The 22,766-nt window shown below is 36.8% G+C and overlaps 1 protein-coding gene across 5 annotated transcripts in view; it reads left to right on the forward strand.

Moving 5' to 3' along the window:
* Positions 1 to 22,766, forward strand: part of LOC131436117 (terminal nucleotidyltransferase 5C) — a 255,864-nt gene that overhangs the window by 65,680 nt on the left and 167,418 nt on the right. Inside the window, exon 2 of one of the 5 annotated variants that reach the window (XR_009230582.1) lies at positions 17,877 to 20,843. The exons of the other annotated variants lie outside the window; for them this stretch is intronic. The gene's annotated coding sequence lies outside the window, so the exon portion shown is untranslated. Of the gene's footprint in view, positions 1 to 17,876; positions 20,844 to 22,766 lie in introns of those variants that run through there. 5 annotated transcript variants of the gene reach the window in all.

Raw genomic sequence — 22,766 nt, forward strand, 5'->3', positions numbered from 1 at the left:
GATTTCTAGTTTCGGCTGCTTCGAATAGAATTCGAATAACTTACTTAAAAATACTTTTTCAGTTTCACAGAATGTTTTTAATGACTTCATAATTTGATCTAGCATTTTTGAATACGTCTTGGAAATTGTTCATGGAATACCCTCTAATCGATGCTAAAAAACTATTTAGTGTTTGCTTTCGAAAGTAACGAATTTAAAATAAAATTGTATCTATTGGTACTTTTGTTCTCGTCAGCTTCGCATCGTTACATGTAAACGTCTAATGACGCGAATGTTTAAATAGAGCAGTTCCATAGCAGTTCGATGCATAGGGCACTGATCTTACAAGCCAGTTGAGCAATTCCAGGAATGAGTAGACGGAAAAAGTGACAAAATCAGAATCGACCTTCTCCGATTTGGTTGAAACTTTGCACATGGCTTCAGTATGGCAAACCATAAGTTTTGAACCGATTGAAAGGTCAATCCGACTCACGACTGATTTTTAAAAAGGGCGTATGTATTTTTTGCATTTCACAAAAATTGCCTTTTTCAAATCGTTGTAACTCGGAAACCGTTAATTGTACCAAAAATGGCGTTCAGGAAGAAGTTTATGTTTCCTAAGATGTGCCTTCGTTAATGCCCAAAATTACTTAATTGGGCGAAGTTGTGGGCAATTTGGTGAATTCATGTCTTTTGGGACGAAAGTGACATTTTTGGTAGTATACCATTCTACCGTTGATTTCGAGTAGTGGCAAGAAGCAAGATCTGGCCAGAAGACAACAGGATCCTTGTGGCTTCGAATCATGGGTAGAAGTCGATTTTGTAAACATTTCTTGATGTATATTTCGCTGTTCATTGAAGCAGTGGTGATGAAGGGTTCCGAAATCTTACCGCAGCCACAAATTGCTTGCCAGACCATAGTTTTCTTACCAAATTTTTCGACTTCAATCGAGGTCTCAGACTGGTTTAACACTTGCCCTTCTCGCACCGTATAATATTGTGGTCCCGGCAAGGATTTGTAATCGAGTTTCACGTAGGTTTCGTCGTCCATGATTATGCAGTTCAAATTTCCATCAAGAATCGTATGTACAATACGATTTCAAGCTTTCGAACCCTCGGCCTGATCGATGCTTCTTGTTTCGGACTACGTTCTGGTTGTTTCTGCTTCTTATAGGTTCGAGGATTCAAACGTTCTTTACCACGGAGAACATTTGACTTCGAAGTGCACACTTTTTTGGCCACATCCCGAACTGAAACCTCCTTCTTTTGCTCGAACGCCTTCTGTATACGTTTATCCAACTGAAGGTTAGCAGGACCTTTTTTTCGACCCGTTTTCGGTTTATCCTTAAAGGTGTCATTCTCACCGAACTTCCTGATTGCATTTAGCACGGCTTTTTCACTTACTCCTTCCATTATTGCTATCTTTCTCAGTGACAGTTCGCGTTCTGTACACAATTTTTCGACGTCGTTCTGCTGAAAGTCCACGCATTTCGAAACAAACTAATGAAAACGAATAAACAACTGCACAAGTGGTTAGAGAATAGTGTAAACAATAGGACGCAGCCATAAAAATTTACAGATTCTGAACCATTGCGAAATGGCAGCGGTTTTTGGTTGCGTTCATACATTCTGGGACAGTTTTTAAGTTTCTGCAGTGATCAATTCGCAAATTTTCATTTATGCTCTTTCGTTCATCAGTCTTGTTTCAGTTTTTTTTGCTTTTCTTTTATAGAAAGGTTATGCAATCACTGTGAAACCCGACTTTTGAACCGAGACCCGGAGGGCCGAGTGCGATATACCATTCGACTCAGTTCGTCGAGTACGCAAAATATCTGTGTGTGTTTATGCAACGTTTTTCTGCACTAACTTTTCTCGGAGATGGCTGAACCGATTTTCACAAACTTAGATTCAAATAAAAGCTAACTGAAAAGGGCATAAAAACTTGAAAATTTTTCTACATTGACCTCAAATCTTCTCCAATTGATAGTTTTTAAATTATTTTGAAGAATAACGCAGTATTATATATGAAAGTATGATTGATATGAGAAAGGCTTCATTACACCATTAGATGGATTGAAACAGGTTTTTGTTAATTTTATCAGTACAAAAGTCAAAATAAGTTCAAGATGGCTTGTACATTTTAACAAACAAAATTGAAAAATATCGCATATTGAGCATGTGTCTGGCTTGAAATGACGATTGCAACATTGTTAATCTGAGCATTGCTTCGGTACTTACTTGAACTTATCAGTGAAGCGAACACAAGGTTATTTTTACAGTCCGAGTGTCTTCTCGGTGGATGATATTGAGAATTTAGCGAAATGTATTTTGCCATGGTGATTCTAAGAAGTGGGCTCTAAATATGGCATGATATTTTTCCGATAGTCCAACTACCGAAGGAAAGCTCAAGGAACGGCATATGATAGGAACTTGTGAGCAAATTAGGCTAATCTAAACAATTTTATGATGGAAGTGAAAGTAGTTTCTCAAAATAAAACAAGTTTGAAGTACGAATTCACAACAACCTAAAGGTTTTATGATATTTTTTGAATGAAAAATCTACTCACTTGACTATTGACATCCACCCTAGCCCCGGTTGAACACTAACTACTAGTTAAGTGCAGTGGCGACGACGAAACCAAGCCTGTGCTTCAACGCGGAAAAATGTCAAATGGCACTCGGTAACTGACATGCACCATAGAGAGAGAGAGAGAAACAGAGAGAGGTGTTTCTTTCAATCGAGCTCGGTCGGCCTGAACAGGTTTGGACGGAAAACTTTCCGAGAATGTATTTTCCGCTGCTTTCGTTCCCCAGTTACGGCAGCAAAAGTTTAATTGCATAAGGCTAATTATTTTTCCGACCGCATTCTATATCGGGAGAGGTAGAATAGTTTATTTCAATATCATAACCAAAGTTTTTTTTTTGCTAGCTGCCTAACCGAATCGCTTGCTGGTTATGAGTTTATGATTGATGTTAGCATGAAGCTAAATCGTCTAACGTGGGGCAAAATGGGAAGGAAATTTCAATTTTAAATTCATTAGTTGAACACCATCGCCGAAAGTGTTGTAAACAATGCCACTGCAACACTTCCGTTCGTGCCGAAACTTTTAACGCCGGCGTCAGAAACGATAAACAGTTTCTCACCATCGAAGCTGGTGCCGTCCATTAAATTGGTAACTCAATTTCCGCCGTCCCGTGACTAAAGTATCACTCCGGCACTGACAGTCTGACTAAGCCCGGAAAACTATTTAATTCCAGCTCAACAAGTCGCTAATTGAGCAGCAGCAGCAGCGGTTCCACAGTTATCTGGAACTTTCATCTGGGATCATAATCATTAGGGTGGATGTCGATAGAATGTACAATTTTATTCTTGAATTATGATCGTCATCTTAATTCGCAACGTTTAGAAGCAAGTTTGTACAGGAAATTAATTCTCTAATTCATCCAAGTTGGATAAATCAGAATGAGAATAGTTTCCCCCGAGCCGGTATCTGACTCACCCTAGTAATTATCTTCCGGCGGTCCCGTCGATGACGACGACTGCAAACAGCGTCATGAAATTAGGCTGACCTCTTCCGACCGGGCGCTAATGCGCATCGGAATGCTACTAAACTGGCTGGCTGATGGGGTCGGGATGGAAAAGTGCCGTTTTGAAACTAGATCATCGTGATCGTGACCGTCACGTGGCTTTGTGGTAGCGACAGAAGCGGCGACGACGACTGCATCACCCACCATCGACGCCGGCGTCGCGCGTTTTGCATTTGATTCTGACAGTAACAACTTGCAGAACGTAGATTTTGTCGTATTTCATTCAAACACACACACACACACACACTCAGAGAAACTCAACATGACGCAAACAGTTACTGAGCGAGAATAAGAAGAGATAAATTGGAATTACGTTTAAATTTAAACAACCTACTAGTGAATAAACTAATATAATGCAAGTTGTGTCTCGGTTCTGGCGGGTTGATTTTGTGAGGTTTTGTTCGTGAGAGTGTTTTTTTTCTGTTTCTGACATTCGATTTTACGATGATGCGAGTGTGTTTGCAAGCGTTCTTCACACCAGTGTTTTTTCGAAGTGACTAACTAGCAGATACCGGTAATATTTTTTTAAATCGACCTTTAAAACTGGCTGTGTTGTTGTTCCTGCTCTTTTTTTCTTCCATATTCTATATAGATGGAAATTACTGATTCGAATGTACACCTACTACTTGACGTCTAAAATTAGTCCACTCAGTTCGATTTAATGCTTTTGTTTGGTTCGAATTTTTGATTGTTTGTCATTGCCAAGATTAGTGAGTGGGCGTTGAATTCCCTGCGATTGCCGCTGTTTTCAAGTCGACGTAGGTTCTTTGCCAGTATAATAAAGCAGATAGTAAACTGTTTCACAGTCCACCAAGTGAAAAAAACTGAAAGAATTCGATGTCAATTAGGCTTTGGGAAGTGGTCCTACACGATTGAAACTCAATATTCAATCAAGATCTAGTTGATTGGTCAATTTTTGAACTTTTAGTTACACAATAAAATCTCATGTATCATTACCCTGCCAGAGAATTGATAATAATTTGTGTGCGAAATCAGAGCACAAGGGCGACCCTGAAATTCGGAGCACACAGTTTTTGATTTTTACGATAGTTGATTCAACTATTTTTTTTTAATCAACCAATATGGTTTTTGACTTGCGTATGTTCAAGTAGTTGAAAAATGTGGTGTTTCGAATGCTGTCAAATGCCGGAGACAGCTGAAAGCAAAACAATAATTGCAATGGAAAATCAACATTTGGGAAAATTGTTTTCATTCGATTTGAAGAAATTTATGATTCCATGACGAGTGTTTATCGAACAGCGGTGTTGCGATAAAGTTAACCTTGTTTCAGTTGAAGAAAGTTTGGTGCCAAAGTAGAAAACGTTTACTGATTTGGTGTTACAAAAATCGTACAAAAATCAAAATCACTCATAGATCTAATCGGTTGTGATTTCGCAACGATGATTTATTCCTTGGTTAAGATCAGTAGTGATTTTTTATGTGCGAGATCAGTGACCTTAAGATCAGCAGTGATCGGTGGTTTTCCCAGCTCTGTTAATAACTAATGATAATACTTGTCAATATAAAATACTGTTTATATTGGAACAACGTTACTTATTTCAAATAGATCATAACGCCTGCGTCCAACCGGAAAGGCAACAAGCCTAAGGCTAGAAAAAATTCAATACGGAATAAATCACAATCCGTTATTCAACATTTTTCTAATAACATTCACGATTTTATAGAATCTGAATGTAAAAATAATAGACAACGGACGGATTTCCCTTCCGTTGATCCTATGCCGTCTAACAATATTTATGAGATTCTTCCTGAATCCGATTGTAGCGACATAGAAGAAAATTCTTCAAAAATTCCCAAAATGGACGCTTGTCGTTCTGGGAAGAAACAACAATCTATTCCACCAGTGACGGTGATGATTTCCGACTTTAAAGCATTCCGTACTGAGCTTTCTACTTTTCTACCGGAAGTAAAAGTCTCATTTCAAATCGGACGAAGAGGAGAATGTCGAGTCTTGGTTGATGGATTGGAAGATTACGAACGTCTTATTCGATATTTGTCCGAGAAACTTCATAAATTTTATTCATATGATATAAAATCAAATGATCAAAGTACTGATGAAATTAAAAATGAACTAGAAGAATTGCTTGGTGGAGCGAATGGTGCTTCTAAACCACGCTCTGGAATTTCCCACGAACTTTACCTAATACACTTCAATCGAAATGATGTAAACAATTTGAAAACTTTAGAAAAAGTACGTTTCATCTCCCACATTAAAATTCATTGGGAACATTCTAAACGGCATAATCGTATTGCAAACTTAACGCAATGTCGTCGTTGCCAAGGCTTCGGCCATGGAACCAAAAATTGTCATATGGATACACGGTGTTTGAATTGTGGTAAATCGCATTCGAAAGACGTTTGTCCAATGAATGAAACCACTGATAAATTTTTATGTTCAAATTGCGATGGAAATCATAAATCCAATTATTTGAAATGTCCTGTCAGGGAAAAAATTTTGAACGCTCGTTCGTTTCGACAACAAGTCAAATCAACGACTTTAAATTTACAGAACATACCTGAAAATCAAAAAAACCGTTACAAATTCCACGCCTAATTCTTCTAAGGCACTTATTTCTTCGAATTTAAAACAAAAAACAGGTACGCTTGCCAATTCGTTTTCTATCGAAAACAATTTATTGACAGGTAGATCGACCTCGCCATCATCTTCTTCTAATGTCAGTTATGCTAGTATAACAGGTAGAAATCTACCACTTAATTCTTCTAATGTAAATAATCAAAACACAGAAACGCCTTGCAGTTCATCTTTTAACGAAAACAATTTATTAATAGGTAGATCGGCCATATCATCTTCTTCTAATGGCAGTTTACCTACAAATATTCCTTCAATGCCATTCGCTTCTTTAAAAGAAGTTGATTTATGCGATATAACTGAAAATAAAATGATCTACCTACAAGATCAATTTTTTCAAATGATCATCCGAATGAATTCGACTTCATCACTTTTTGAAGCATTTCAAATCGGATGGCAATTTGCAAATAATATTATAATGAATTTAAAATTTAACAGTGATGTTAAATAATTATTTGAATATTTTAAATTGGAATGCTCGATCTTTGAAATCGAGTGAAGATGAATTTTATAATTTAGGCGAAGTTCACAAAAATTCATATTGCCATTGTGACAGAAACTTTTCTTAAACCAAATGTCAAATTGAAAAGTAATCCACATTATGTGGTTCATAGATTTGACAGGTTTACTGGAATGGGTGGTGGAGTTGCCATTTTTGTCCAACGGCAAATTAAACATCGAATTTTACCTTCTTTCAATACTAAAGTTATTGAAAGCTTTGGAATCGAAGTTAAAACCATTCATGGAATTTATTTCATCGCTGGAGCATATTTGCCATTCCAATGCACCGGCGAACAATTAAATTTCTTTAAAGGCGATTTGCAAAAGCTCACAAGATATCGACCGAAATTTTTCGTAATAGGGGACTTAAATGCTAAGCATGTCCAGTGGAATTGTAGGCAAAATAACAGTAATGGTAAAATACTTCATAATCAACTCTCAGCTGGTTACTTCACAGTTCTTCATCCCAGTAATCCGACTTGTTTCTCTTCCGTGAAAAACTCGTCTACATTTGATCTGGTTCTAACGGATCAAAGTCACATTTGTAGTGAGCCGATTACACATGCTGACTTTGACTCAGATCATCTTCCTGTAACATTCAGACTTTCCAATGATGCTTTAATTAATCTAATTAGTTCTATATTCAACTATCATAGAGCTAATTGGTTGGATTACAGATCTCACATTGAAAATCATGTGGATCATGAAACTATTTTAGAAAATTCTGCGGACATCGACACAGCAATTGATAATTTGAATCATTGCATTATCGAGGCTAGAAATCTTTCAGTTCCCAAAGCTCCAACTAAATTAAATTCTCCTAACATCGATGACAATCTTCAACTGCTCATTCGGTTGAAGAATGTTCGTCGAAAACAATATCACCGTTCTCGTGATCCTGCTATGAAAAACATAGTAAAGGATTTACAAAAAGAAATTAAACATAGATTAACTCTTTTGCGAAATGAAAATTTCGCAAAAGAAGTTGAACAAATTAAACCATATTCTAAACCTTTTTGGAAACTTTCTAAGGTTCTTAAGAAACCTCAGAAACCATTCCTGCTCTCAAGGAAGGAAATCAAATACATCTTACAAATGGCGAAAAAGCTCAAAAATTTGCTCAGCAATTCGAGAGTGGCCACAATTTTAATTTGAACGTTGTGAGTCCTATTGAAAATAAAGTCTCACTGAAATATGATCATATTTCAACTCAAGTGTTATTACCAAATGACATTATTGAGACGAATTTTGATGAAATTAAATCAATTAATAGAAAACTTAAAAACATGAAGGCTCCTGGTAATGATGGAATTTTTAATATTCTTATTAAAAATCTTCCCGATGTTGCCTTGAGACTCCTGGTTAAAATTTTCAACAATTTTCTACCTGCTTAGCAATTCACATTAGGTACTTCTTTTGAACTGTCGCGGACTGAAGACGGTTTGTTTCATGGATCGGAACATTTCCTGTTAGTACGAAAATTTTGCAATCAAGTATCTCCTAAATGAATTATAACATAAAAAAATATCAATTAATTGGAAATCAGTGTTTGATAAAAAGGGATAAACGGGACAGGAAAAATCAAATTACTAGATTCAGCTCGTTGCACTGTTTCGATTATAATCGTATAACTCGGTCTAGTATCGATATGAAATATATTGCATAACGAATCATAGATTAGAATCATCGTTCTGAGATAGCAGTTTTCTTTGCACTAGATTGAATGTAATTAATCCGACGAAGGATGGCTTTGAGATTGGCTTGATTGGTTCTGTTAGTTCCTGTTGGACAATAATCTAAACTACTAAATCTGGTTTCTTCTACAGTCATTTGCGTACGATTGTTTCTTGTTGTCGGTTCGGTTCAAGCGGTTTTCACAGTGGTAATTGGAGTCGATTCATGGCCAAATTTATTTATGGGTATCGAAATGTTTTGTATGTTTTTCATCACTATCCAATTTGCGAACAGACAACACATCCGTCTACCTTCAAGTTATGAAATTTCTTGTTTTTCGGCAAGTTTAAACTTTTCTATGGTTATCTACTGGCATATGAAAGACCCTTTAGAAAAGGGAAATTGCAGTACTCAACTGCAGAAAAGGGAAAGTACTCGAATTACACATTTTGCAAGGATTTAAGTTTGTGACATCTTTATATTATAATGGAGCTGTCAAATGAGAAGACTTGCCTGAATTGGCCAGCATGTGCCGAAACCCGTTTTCGTGCGGCACGTCAGTCAAGACTTCAGGGCAATCTAAAAACGTGTTCTGCAGGTAGCACAAACTTGATGTCTACTTGAACTGTTGATTGGCACATCAGCTCAACACAAACTGTTATACACTGGCGAGTCGAAGACGAAACATAAAGTATATTAAATAACATTATGTTTTACGATAAATCAGTTTAAGCAGGATTAACATCACATTTGCTAGACCTTATTTTATTCAATTGGTATTTATCCTATATTCGGTAAGCTTTTCAAACACACTTTCAGAATATCCTAAAAATATTGATATTACTGCTAAATCCCAAATATCGTTTCACATTTTGGACTCAAACTAGTCCCATCACCTGCTGTGTGGGATTACCGGAAGTTCCGGTGCGAACGCGATCAGCGTGTTCGGTGATTCAATTAACGTCTGTGTGTAAGCAATTAGCCCGTGATGGATGACGTGACAGAGATGCTGCCATCCTCGACCCCCTTGAACGCATCCAGCCTCCACCACCACCACTACCAGCTGTGCGTGGTACACAACATCGTGGCACTAATGATATTATGGTTCAGCAGTCCGTCCGTCCGTCGGGAAACACAATAGGAGGACCCGAGCTGGTCCGGTTGGTTCAGCACTGGGGCATGACAATAGGATTAATAAATCACAAAAGCTGATGTTTGTCCTGTTTGTTACTACGGGTACGTGCAGTTTAATGTTCCGTCGTTTTTTTATTATTTGAGTTCTGCATCTCACGGTGTTTTTGCGTGTTGGACTCTGAACAGAAATATCGTCAGCCCGGAAACATTGTGGTGTGGATGGTCATGTTTTATGTTCGTATTAAATCATATTTCATATCTGGTGTAATGAAACAGGAATCCATGACTCTGGAAAGTAGTAGTTCCAACAATTGCTTTTTATCATAAGCACGGGCAGTATGGGCAACCTGAAGTTATCAAGCTAATAAAATATGTAAAGGAATCTGATTAAAAAGCAAACGAATCCAATGAAATTAAAGAAAATAAATAAGCTATTGAAAATAATAACATGAAAGAAACAGATAAAAGAATATCTTAGATGTTGTTAATCATTGATGAAGCTGCAATAAGCGGTCCTTTATGGTTCTTTTCTATCTTCAAAAAGCGAAAGAGATCGATTCGAGAATTTGACAGCAGAAAAGTTAATGAAATTAACTTAATTAAATATTGGCAAAACAATTATATATTTTAATTGGATATTGGCAAAACAGGAGTTGCAGCTTATCGATTGGACACTGTGAAATTATATACTTTTAAAAATGTTCAATGCTCTTTCAATAAATGAAAAATAAACCGTAAAAATTCTATTGGAATATAATAACTATTCTTTTAATTTCATAAATATTTTGAATTTAATCTGCTAATAAAACCTGCCATTTAAAGCGCATTAAAAATAAACCTGCTAATGCATTGATGACCTGAAGACGAAATGTCAGTGGCGTACGGAGGAAATTTGGCGTCCGGGGCAAAATAAGATTTACCGCCCCCATCGTTGGCTTGTGAGAGTGGGCAAAAAAAATACTGAGCTCCATCTCCGGAGGGATCATTTAGACGAGCAGCCTCCCTCTAGATACGCCACTGCGAAATGTGAGGAAAAAATTTAGTCTATTTTGCTGCTTATGTCAATATTTTTAATTTAATATTAAAGCGAACGTTGATGTTTTTTGTTTCGATTATACGCCTTTTCGAACTTTTTTAAAATCTATGTGCGGGGTTGGGAATCGAACCCAGGTGGGCTGCTTGAAAGGAATCGACTTTGGCCCACCACTCTATATCCGTCCACTAGACTTCAATTTATTTAGTACCTTTTTAAAAATGATAAAGTTGCATCAACAATAATTTGAAAACATTTGCAAGGCTTCAAATTTTGTAGGCAAAATAGTAATTTGTACACTAGAATATGATTCTGCAGATAAACAGCTAGAAATTTGCTCGAGATATTTTATTATGAAATTCAAAGAACTCAGATTTTTTGTTTATTTATGTTCATAGTCTAGAGAGAATAAAAAATTTTCTTCATAATTTCGATTTTCGTTTTCATCTTGCTTATTTTTCAGCGTGAGTTACCATTTTATATCGTACCTACTTTTTCTTAGACAACCTTTAGAAAAAAATGCTCGCAAAAAATACTCTCGCCTTTTTCAAAAATCCGTCTGGATTCGAATCGGTCTTCCAATCTATGTGAAACAAATGGTTTGCTATTCTAAGAAAGTGTGCAAAGTTTCGTCCAAAGCCTTATGATTGCTCCTTTCTGGAGACGAAAGTCTACTCAACCAGCTAAATCAGACTAAAGCTAAAGGTAAAAGTATCTTAAGAAACTAAATCAGCTAAAGCAGACTAAAGCGGGCTGAAGCAGGTTAAAGCAGGATAAAAAGCTGAAGCAGGTTAAAGTAACTAAAGAAACTAAAGCAGATAAAGTAGGCTAAATCAGCTAAAGTAGACTAAAGCAGACTAAAGAAAACTAAAGCAAGTTAAAGAAGCTAAAGCAGTTAAAGAATTCTAAGGCAGCTAAGGCAGGCTGAAGTAGGTTAAAGCAGCTAAAGTAGGCTAAAGCAGACTAAAACTGGATAAAGCAGGCTAAAACAGGCTCAAGCAAATAAAGCAGCTAAAGCAGGCTCAAGTAGATAAAGTAGACTAAAGCTATTAAAGAAGCAAAACCAGACTAAAGCAGGCTAAAACAGACTAAAACCAGCTAAAGTAGACTGAAACATGTTAAAGAATCAAAAGCAGTTAAAGCATTCTAAAGCTACTAAAGCAGCTAAGGAAGCTAAAGCAGACTAAAACAGGCTAAAGAAGCTGAAGCAGCTAAGGCAGCTAAAGCAGTTAAAGCAGTTACAGCAGCTAAAGAAGCTAAAGCGGCTAAAGCTAAAGAAGCTAAAGAAGCTAAAGAAGCTAAAGAAGCTAAAGAAGCTAAAGAAGCTAAAGAAGCTAAAGAAGCTAAAGAAGCTAAAGAAGCTAAAGAAGCTAAAGAAGCTAAAGAAGCTAAAGAAGCTAAAGAAGCTAAAGAAGCTAAAGAAGCTAAAGAAGCTAAAGAAGCTAAAGAAGCTAAAGAAGCTAAAGAAGCTAAAGAAGCTAAAGAAGCTAAAGAAGCTAAAGAAGCTAAAGAAGCTAAAGAAGCTAAAGAAGCTAAAGAAGCTAAAGAAGCTAAAGAAGCTAAAGAAGCTAAAGAAGCTAAAGAAGCTAAAGAAGCTAAAGAAGCTAAAGATGCTAAAGAAGCTAAAGAAGCTAAAGAAGCTAAAGAAGCTAAAGAAGCTAAAGAAAGCTAAAGAAAGCTAAAGAAAGCTAAAGAAAGCTAAAGAAAGCTAAAGAAAGCTAAAGAAAGCTAAAGAAAGCTAAAGAAAGCTAAAGAAAGCTAAAGAAAGCTAAAGAAAGCTAAAGAAAGCTAAAGAAAGCTAAAGAAAGCTAAAGAAAGCTAAAGAAAGCTAAAGAAAGCTAAAGAAAGCTAAAGAAAGCTAAAGAAAGCTAAAGAAAGCTAAAGAAAGCTAAAGAAAGCTAAAGAAAGCTAAAGAAAGCTAAAGAAAGCTAAAGAAAGCTAAAGAAAGCTAAAGAAAGCTAAAGAAAGCTAAAGAAAGCTAAAGAAAGCTAAAGAAAGCTAAAGAAAGCTAAAGAAAGCTAAAGAAAGCTAAAGAAAGCTAAAGAAAGCTAAAGAAAGCTAAAGAAAGCTAAAGAAAGCTAAAGAAAGCTAAAGAAGCTAAAGAAGCTAAAGGAAGCTAAAGAAAGCTAAAGAAAGCTAAAGAAAGCTAAAGAAAGCTAAAGAAAGCTAAAGAAAGCTATAGAAAGCTATAAAAAGCTAAAGAAAGCTAAAGAAAGCTAAAGAAAGCTAAAGAAAGCTAAAGAAAGCTAAAGAAAGCTAAAGAAAGCTAAAGAAAGCTAAAGAAAGCTAAAGAAAGCTAAAGAAAGCTAAAGAAAACTAAAGAAAGCTAAAGAAAGCTAGAGAAGCTGAAGAAGCTAATGAAGCTAAATAAGCTAAAGCAGCTACAGAAGCTACAGAAGCTAAAGAAGCTAAAGAAGCTAAAGAAGCTAAAGAAGCTAAAGAAGCTAAAGAAGCTAAAGAAGCTAAAGAAGCTAAAGAAGCTAAAGAAGCTAAAGAAGCTAAAGAAGCTAAAGAAGCTAAGAAGCTAAAGAAGCTAAAGAAGCTAAAGAAGCTAAAGAAGCTAAAGAAGCTAAAGAAGCTAAAGAAGCTAAAAACGCTAAAGAAAGCTAAAGAAACCTAAAGAAAGCTAAAGAAAGCCAAAGAAAGCTAAAGAAAACTAAAGAAAACTAAAGATAGCTAAAGAAGTAAAAGAAACAAATTAATCTTGAAAAATTAGAGGAGCTGGTGTAGAGAAGCAAAATATATAGCTGAGTCCGTTATGCCGTAGACAGAATGCTCAGGAAACATCTGAAGAACTTAAACGATGTTTAAATGCATAAAAATGATGTTTTTTGTGAATTTAAAATAACGTTATCACCGTACTGCAGCTTTCATCACCCGGTGTGTGGGCAGTAGTTTTCCATTCACCCAATCGTATGTGCTCATAAACAGACACACACATTCACACTTACATATACATAATCACACCATCATCAGTTGAAAAGAGCAACCCACTCGATTTGCTGATGGTGCTGGTGCACAACGTGGGTGGCAAGATTGCTTCCGGTCATTCGCATCATTTTGTTCCCTTGGTCGATTTGTGTGGTTGTGATTTTTGACTAGGAAAGTTCGGTCACCTTCGGCTCAAGGCGGCGGCGGGGGCATCCCTTTCAACCCTTGGATAAGCTGATATCGATTTCTGGACGGTGAAAGCCAAGCCCAAACGAAACTCACGACGACGTAGTTTGGATTGAAAATGTCTCAGCAGCGTCACTTTTAGAATTTTCATTTGCTAGATTTCACTTCAAACCACTTGTCATTTGAATTTTATCTGTTTCTAGGAAACAAATACGATTTAAACGTACCATATGGTAGCAGGGAAAAATACCCGATAGTGTCATGTTTTTTCTTCTTCTCAACTTCCCTGCAGTCGTCTCCGATTCACTCATACGCCGACTCCGGCGGGATTGAGCGCTTCGTGCCATGTGGTTTTTCTCGGTTCTCATGCTCTCGCCCGTTTGTTCTCCAACTCTGGACCCGGAATAAATCTTTTTTTCTCCCGTCGACGCCGTTATGCGCGAGAGTGAGTCCCCCCCTCGGATATTCGCGAATTTTCCATTCAGTACTTTGCTCATAATCGGAAACCAGAAAAAGAAAGAATAAACTGTTGCGCTCCTGTACAGCTCCTAGCAGCTGTCTCGGCTGGCACCAGTGCCAACTAAAACTAAAGTGCTCTGTGCTGGCTGAGTCAGAAGCAATGTCGTCATCGAAATCTCGTCTACCCCGTCCCCCCATAGACCCATAGTTTATCGCACTCTGCTGTCCAGCCTTTTCGAGAAATGACGACGCAGAGATTGCTGCTAATGGAGAAAACATTCTCTCGGTCACTGCTGCTCGCAAGTGTCTCCTTGGGCTGCGGCAAAACATGCGGTTCGGGGGCAAAAAAAATTCAATTAGCAGTAAGAGAAAAAAAGCTATTTTCAAGTGACAACGGCAACTGGTCCAGTCCGCAAATAGATGGAAAGCAAAAAAATGCAATGCCATTCAAATCTGGCCGTCAGTTGGTCCTGGTTTGCATAGTTCCGTGAATTGGGTAATCGTGCAGCGCTTTGTTGGGTAAAGTGTGACGTTGGGGTTTGTATTTTATGGCGCTTGTTGACCTTTTCAGGTCAGTTGTTTCACGAAACGAGAGAGATAGAGAGAGAGAGAGAGAGAGAGAGAAAGCGATCCGAGGAAAAGATTGTGAGCAACCGATTGTCGGACTTTGAATGGCATTTAGGTGCAAGCCGGCGAAGGTAAAAGTAGAATGAGAACATTTCAGGTTTTCTTTGTGACTGCCTATGCGAGAAAAAAGTCAGTGAATGATAAGAAAGAATACTAGGAAAATTACGAGATATTTAGTTTTTTGAAATTATTATATTTAATGGTAATATTACACCATCAAATTATTCAAATTAAAATTAAATGAAACATATGAAATCGGTTGTTGATGGTGTTGTGCTTAGTCAAAAATAAAAAGCTCGACTTAAATCACGATTATTCAAATAATTAGCACTCTGGAAAACGAGCTTGGAAAAACACGGTCCGGATGCGGCTGACTCACAATAGTAGACAACAGTCGTGTGTACAAATGTATTCTCTAAACCCTGTGCTTGAGTGGAAAGAATAAATAGTTTCAAGAGTAGTGGAGGCAGCTTTTTTCTCCGAGTCAGTTGATCCTCTAATGTTCGGGTAAAAGGACACGAAAAAGTGAGTTCAACTATGCTTGTATATGAAACAGCTCAACAGTGGCACCTGAAAAACCGTTTCGCCAAAAGCCGTTTCTCCGAAAACCGTTTCACCGAAAGCCGTTTCGCCGAAAATCGTTTCACCGAAAGCCTTTTGCCGAAAGCCGTTTCGCCGAAAACCATTTCACCAAAAACCGTTTTGACGAAAGTTATTTCGCTGAAAGTCGTTTCGACGAAAACCGTTTCGTCGGAAATCATTCTGCCGGAAACCGTTTCGCCGAAAACCGTTTCACCGAAAACCTTTTTGACGAAAGTCGTTTCGCCGAAAGTCGTTTCGACGAAACCCGTTTCGCCGAAAACTGTTTTGACGAAAGCCGTTTCGACGAAAATCGTTTTGACGAAAATCGTTTTGACGAAAGCCGTTTCGCCGAAAGTCGTTTCGCCGAAAAGCGTATCGTCAGAAACCATTTCGCCGGAAACCGTTTCGCCAAAAACCGTTTCATTGAAAACCGTTATGACGAAAGCCGTTTTACTGAAAACCATTTCACCGAAAGCCTTTTGCCGAAAACCGTTTCACCTAGAACCGTTTCGCCGAAATCTGTTTTGACGAAAACCGTTTCGCCGAAAATCGTATCGTCAGAAACCATTTCGCCGGAAACCGTTTCGCCGAAAACCGTTTCGCCGAAAACCGTTTCACCGAAAACCGTTTTGACGAAAGCCGTTTTACCGAAAACCGTTTCACCGAAAGCCTTTTGCCGAAAACCGTTTCACCGAAAACCGTTTTGACGAAAGCCGTTTTGCCGAAAACCGTTTTGGCGAAAGCCGTTTTACCGAAAGCCGTTTCGCCGAAAACCGTTTCACCGAAAGCCATTTTGCCGAAAGCCGTTTCGCCGAATACCGTGTAGCCAATGGCGTCTCGTGACGACATTTACGGGTTGTGCACTGCTTATGTGGTATGTAATCAGTTGTAACAGTCCGTTGTAAATGAAAGATAACGATTTAGGAATGAACATTCGTTTGTTTTTTTTTCAATACAATGAAATATTGATATACTTTTAGATGGAACCTTTTTATTAAACTTAACTTATGTCTTATAATCTGCCAAAAACTTCATCAATAAAACCGTTTTGACGTTGCAACTGAGACAGTATTTTGTTTTCAACTGCCATAAGCATAAGCCACTGAAGCTCCTCCTGAAGGTATGCATACAAGCTCTCACAGAGCTAAACGTGACAGAGAGAACAACAAATCTTAGAGCTGAGCTGAGTAATTCGTTCATTTCTTGAATCTGTGCAGTAACTCATGTGCATGAAAAAAAAAACACTAACACAGTGTCAAGAGATACTTGAAATTTTGTGGAATTGCTGTGGATAAAATCGCTCATAATTTTATATCCGGTACCATCCGACCTGCTTTCGTCGAATAAATTGAGAATTTCACTGAATTTTACCGATTGTGCAGTGCACGCGATGCACACGTGCACGAGATGCCACTGCGTGCAGCCGAAAGCCGTTTCGCCGAGAGCCTATGGTTTAAATGTTCACAGAACGAAAAAATCTTGTGATTTCAGATCTTATAAGATGCACATAACTGGATCATCGTATTTCACATAAATTAAACTCAAGAACATGTAAAATTATGTGATTTGAAAATTACATAACTTGAAATCGAATAAAAAAAAGCCAAAGGTACACCCTAAAAAAATTTAAATTTTACAGGTGACTTAATCCCTCATACGGTATAATTCATAAAGACCTAATTTGTCAAATGACGGAAAATTTCATTTGTAATGACTTAATGTTAGATTAGCATGAATTTTACTGGTTTCGACTGTAACTGGCATTCTGCTAGCAGGTGCTACTGAATGAATTCGAATGTACCTTTTACCGGCAAAGCAGATGCATGCTTCTGTGGCTCAGTCGATTATCAGACGAACTTGCGATCCAATGATTCTCGGTTCAAGTCGCGGTGGGTTGCTACAAAATTCTTTTTTTTTATTTCAATGAATTTCATGTCATGGTGTTTTAGACACAATATTAAATGTTCTTCCACGTAAATTTGCGTGAATTGCGACGCTCCATTTATGTGCATCTAATAAGATGTAAAATTTTTTTAGTGTGTAGAGAGCAAAAACGCGACTTGAACCGAGAAACGTTAGATCACAAAGCATGTCCGCTAATCGACTGAGCCACACAAGCACATATCTGCTTAGTAAATAATTGATACATATGAACCCATACTGCGCCACTTGGTAGTCGAATGCAAGCTATACTAAGAGCCTGTAAAATTCTGTACGAATGGAATATTGCGTCATCTGACAAGTTGTTAGTTGTTATGAATTGTATCGTTTGTAGAATTACTTCATCTGTATAATGCATATTTTTTCTGTGCTCAAATTACATTGTTTGCTGCATTCCAGTGCTAGTTTTTTTTAGAGCCATGAAATGATATTTTTATATCATTTTATAGCGTTTCAATATTTTCTTCTTTTTTTTTAATTTAGGGACCTTTTTAAACAAAGTCGTTTAGGTCCGTTGAAAGTTATAAATACAGTTCGCTTGTACTATTTAGTACTCAAATTTGGTCGTATGCCTTGATATCTTTTTCTTTTATTCACAAACATTTTAATGGTTTTCTGTTTTCTTTACAGGTAAATAACCGTAACATATTCGGTGGACTATGTAGCGACTTTTTCGTGCCGTAAGTTGTTAATCTAAATTATTATAATTTATTAAGTCCAATAAGAACTTAGAGAAGGAACAACTAATTTCAATTCAGTTTTCCGACCTCACAGAATTTTTCCATAAATGACCCAATTCCGCATTCGTATCTTTGCGATACAAACTCAGCTAAGGTTGCAAAGACGCAAAACTTTTATTTTCCAGGACTTGAAGCTAAATCAGAAAGCATGGGAAATGTGTTAAATCTTTTTTGAAAATGCGTTATTGTTGACGCTCGTATTTGTCGTTTTCAGACATCACGACCATAAGATGTGCAGGACGAAATATGCCAGCACTAGACAATATTTTAGCTATTGGGGGTGTAAAGTAAGAGAATATCACCAGAAAAAAACATAGCAGGGTGCATAAGTTTCCTATAATTTTATGGGAAATATTTTCCCTATGATTCTTAGAAATAAATAAAAGAAGAGTTGCCGTATTATATCGTAATTTATTTTTTACTTTAATTATCAGAATAGTAAAATAAATAGTTAGTTATGGCATTCCACAAAACGATTTCCAGGCTTGTTACGGTCGCGCGAATTTCGCGGTTTTCGCGAATTTCGTGATTTTCGCGGATTTGGCGCGGTTTCTGCTAAGATTTTGATGCTATGGAGCGGATTTCGCGCGAATTAAAAAAATACATCATTCCATATTTGTGAATCATTTGTTCGAATAAAAAAAGTTCTTTTCAAATTTTTGAAGCTTGTGAGTTTTATGAAACCCTAAAAATTTAAAGATTGGCGAACGTTTCAGCAATTGGTCGAGCTGGCCGAATTGGTGCACTTTCACCTTGATAAAACCAAAATTTACATACAAGTTGATACAAGTTGCTATTTCAACAGAGATGTTACCAGGAATTACAAAATCTTTTTTTGTGATTGCGTTTTCCCATTCCAATGCAGAAATCGAAAGATTTTCGCACTCAAGGATATTGATGTCTGATGGAAGATATCGTCTCAGTGAAAACACATTCAATAATGCAAAGAACGTAATAAATGAAATGCTATTCTTCAATAATATGGTAACAAATTTTGAGTATGATAAAAATCGCATTCTTAAAGCAAAATTTGCACGACAGGCTTACGAAGCGAAGTCTGGCAAGAAAAGAAACGAAGAAGTTCTGGGATTCCATCCGTGGTGATTAGAAATTGTTCTAATAGTTTGTTGGTTCCACTATCCAACATTTTCAATTGTTCTTTGCGTTCTGCAATTTTTCCTGAAATATGGAAGAAATCCTATGTGAACAAGGGTACAGTATTCCAATCCGTGGAATTGATGCTTCCTTCCCCAAATTTAGTAATCTACACTTCCTTCATCATACCTTCTTTACAACCACGACTACAAGTAGATTCTATGAGACTGAGACTGAGATTCTATTGAGACTGGGATGAAACGGATCATTTTTGATTTCGTTTCGATCATATCCAACTGGTAATGAAATGATAGTGGAAATAGGAGCCTGTACAACCTCACCATTTGCTGTTACCTCTGGAGTTCCTCAAGGAGGTCACCTTGGACAGTTATTAATTTTATTGTATCTCAACGATCTAAATTTTTCGATCAAGTGTATGAAACTATCGTTTGCCGATGACTTTCACATTTTTAAAAATGGTTTTAAATGCTACTAAATGCTCCGTCATCTCTTTTAGTAGCAAAAAATCTGTATTCAAGTCCGACTATAATATTTCACAAACTGTTCTTGAACATGCATCGTTTGTTAAGGACCTAGGTGTTCTTCAGGAATCCAAGTTAAATTTTAAAGAGCACATAGAGCTTACTATATTCTAAACCTCTAAGCTATTAGGATTCATTATTCGCGTTACAAAAAAAATCTCTGATGTACATTGCTTGTAAGCTCCGTATTGCTCTTTAGTTCACTCAACTCGAATATGCTGCGGTTATCTGGTCACCTTATTACCAAAACGATATCCAACGCATTGAAGCGATTCAACGCAAATTTGTCCGATTAGCTGTCCGATGTGTTCCATGAATATATCCATTAAACTTACCGAGTTACCATGACCGCTGCAAACTAATTGGTCTCGATTTATTATTTGTCCATCGTGATGTTTGTAAGGCTAGTTTTGTGGCAAACCTACTTCAGTCGCAGATCGATTGCTCAGAGTAATTGCAATTGTTACAATTAGACATTCGACGTCGTAATCTTCGATTCTATTTTTTTCTTCGAATTCCCTATGTTAGAACTAATGATGGATATAACGAGCCGATTGGGAGCATGTGACGCATATTTAACAAATGTTTCAATTCTTTCGACTTCCATTTATCATGTAATGTTATCAGGAAATCGTTCCTCATGTTGTTGTCTCATTTGATTTAGTTGCTATAGAAGCACTAGATTTAAGGAAAACATTATTTGTAGGATTGTAATCTGTTGATGCAAAAGATGAGGAGGTTGTATGCCTGCTGGAGAACAAGTTTGATAGAAACTACCTCCAGTGGACTTTTCCCTGATCCAAATAAAAGAGCAAAACATGAGGAGGAAAAGAAAGACATTTAGAGTAGAATCTGACAACAGGAGAAGGCTCTATTATAATTGAAGCTGAAATTCAAAAAAGTAAATCATGTCATCCTGATGTGGTCAACCTTAAAATTCTTCTTGCCAAGAAGGAAATGCTTGCCGAGCAAGATGTTGATGCAAAAAAAATTGTCTTCGTTGAAATCTGTTTAACTTCTTTCAATATCACAATTGTAAGCATTTTTATTTTTTAATAATTAACTAGAACATCGAAAAAAATGGAGAATAAAATCGAAATCGTTTTAATAGGGTTTCTCAAAGTGACGTGTTGTATGATTTATTTATTGCGTTCACATGACAAATTTAAGCAGATTTTTTAATTATATTTAAATGAATTTTCAAGTTCTGCGGAAATTATCACCTGCATACAAATCGCGCGTTTCAGTTTTCAATTTCGCGAGGATTTAGCGCGTTTTAGTTCTTGACTTCGCGTGGATTTCGCGCGTTTTGATTTTGAAATTTTTCGTAACAACCCTGGATTTCATGTACTTGCGGACGTTGCACGACATAACATATTTATTATGTGTTCCATTTTCTATACGTCATTTTGCACAACCTTTTTTAGTGCAATAAAAATTGACAGTTCTTTTTACTTATTCGTTCCGGAACACATTTGTCGCTTTGGAAATAAGTTTTCTTTAACATTCAGGAAAAAAAACATTGATTTAATAGTAATTGAAGAATCTATAGCGATTTTTATAGAAGGGAAATATATTTCCCTTGAGCGTTTAGGGGGCATATTTTTTAGCACTTTCGATTATGGTAATCTGGATTTTTTAGTAATAAATAAATAGAATAAATTGAACGCGTTAAAGAGCTTCGATTTCATTTATTTTAGAAGTGAAAATCCATATTTTCTGAATTTATCTTGAAAACAATAACATTCAACCATTACAGTTCTATTAGAAGGAAACGAATGTCGCCTAACTATCAGAACTAAGCATCATTGGTTTCCTTTTAAAAGAGCTTCAATGGAAACGCATGATACATTGTTATTTTTGTTGATCAAATGCTGTGGTCGTCGTTCATATTTTTCATATGAAATTGAAGCACTTTAACGTATTCAAAAATTATTTATTTATTACGAAAAATACAGAGTGGGACGAAAATCTGAAGTATGATAAAATACATATCATAATATTTAAAAAAAATGTAAACCTTCTCGATAATACCTAAAACATCCCTGATCTTTATTTTTTATAGTTTTTCGGTGGACCGGTTGTTTTAAACATCAAATAAAATAAAAATTCGTCAATGTTGCAGTTAGAGGGGTGAAATATGTGGCATAACAGTATGATTTTTTTTTGTGAATATGCACTTGATTTTCTCAGAGATGACTGAACTAATTTTCACCAACTTAGATTCTACTGAAAGGTCTTAAGATGCCATAAGAATTTTCCAATTTTCATTCGGATCAAACCCCTGGTTTTGGAGGTTGGATGCTTAGTGTAAAAATGTCAATTTCAAGCATATTATTTTTTTTATAAGCCACCTCTTAATATGGACTAGAATCTCTTAGGAATGTATTGGAAAACAACTCAAATGGAGCCCCAATTGAACAAGCATTAGCTCTGTACATTTTCAGACTGTGCAAAGCTTATATGGTTCATTCAGTATCGCCCATGTGATGAAATCAAATTAGAACCCCACCAAACAAATTTTTCTTCTAGCTCCAGCTGGGTAGCAATATGTGAGATTATATTGTGGATCTATTTCCGCTTAAGGGTGCCAGCATGGCGTAATGAACTCAGTTGATGTACAGTGACAACTTTGACACCTTTTGTCGATTTCAGTGCGATTTTTTTTGCCACTCATTAAACTTGAACAACAGTCTTGTAGAAGCAAGCACAAACAGCATAATTCGCTGCGAACTCAAAAAAATGTTTGTGGTAGCAGCACATATATAGCAAAAAACCTCTCAGCTTAACCTCTGATCGCACGTAGACCTTCTCCCAAACGTAGCCAAAAGGAGTAAACATTTTGAGAAACATTTCATAGCGCATTTCAGTGCGTAAAACGTGCCATTCGTAGAAACATTGAATATAAGACTGAAGAAAGATAGCGGCAGATCCCCCCGGTACCATTCGTTTCCAGCGAGACATCGTTGCACTAAAACGTAAAACAAAAACGTACAAACAATTTCACAAACTTACTAACAATCGCGTTTTTCGCGAAATCCGTTGCTTCGTGCCCGGGAAAAGGATGAACCGAAACAACGATAAAAAACGATACGAATGTGTTGTGTTGTGACAAACTGCCACTGGGGCGCGTACGTGAGATT

Source organism: Malaya genurostris, chromosome 3 (assembly GCF_030247185.1).
Source record: "Malaya genurostris strain Urasoe2022 chromosome 3, Malgen_1.1, whole genome shotgun sequence".
Taxonomy (NCBI): Eukaryota; Metazoa; Arthropoda; class Insecta; order Diptera; family Culicidae; genus Malaya; species Malaya genurostris.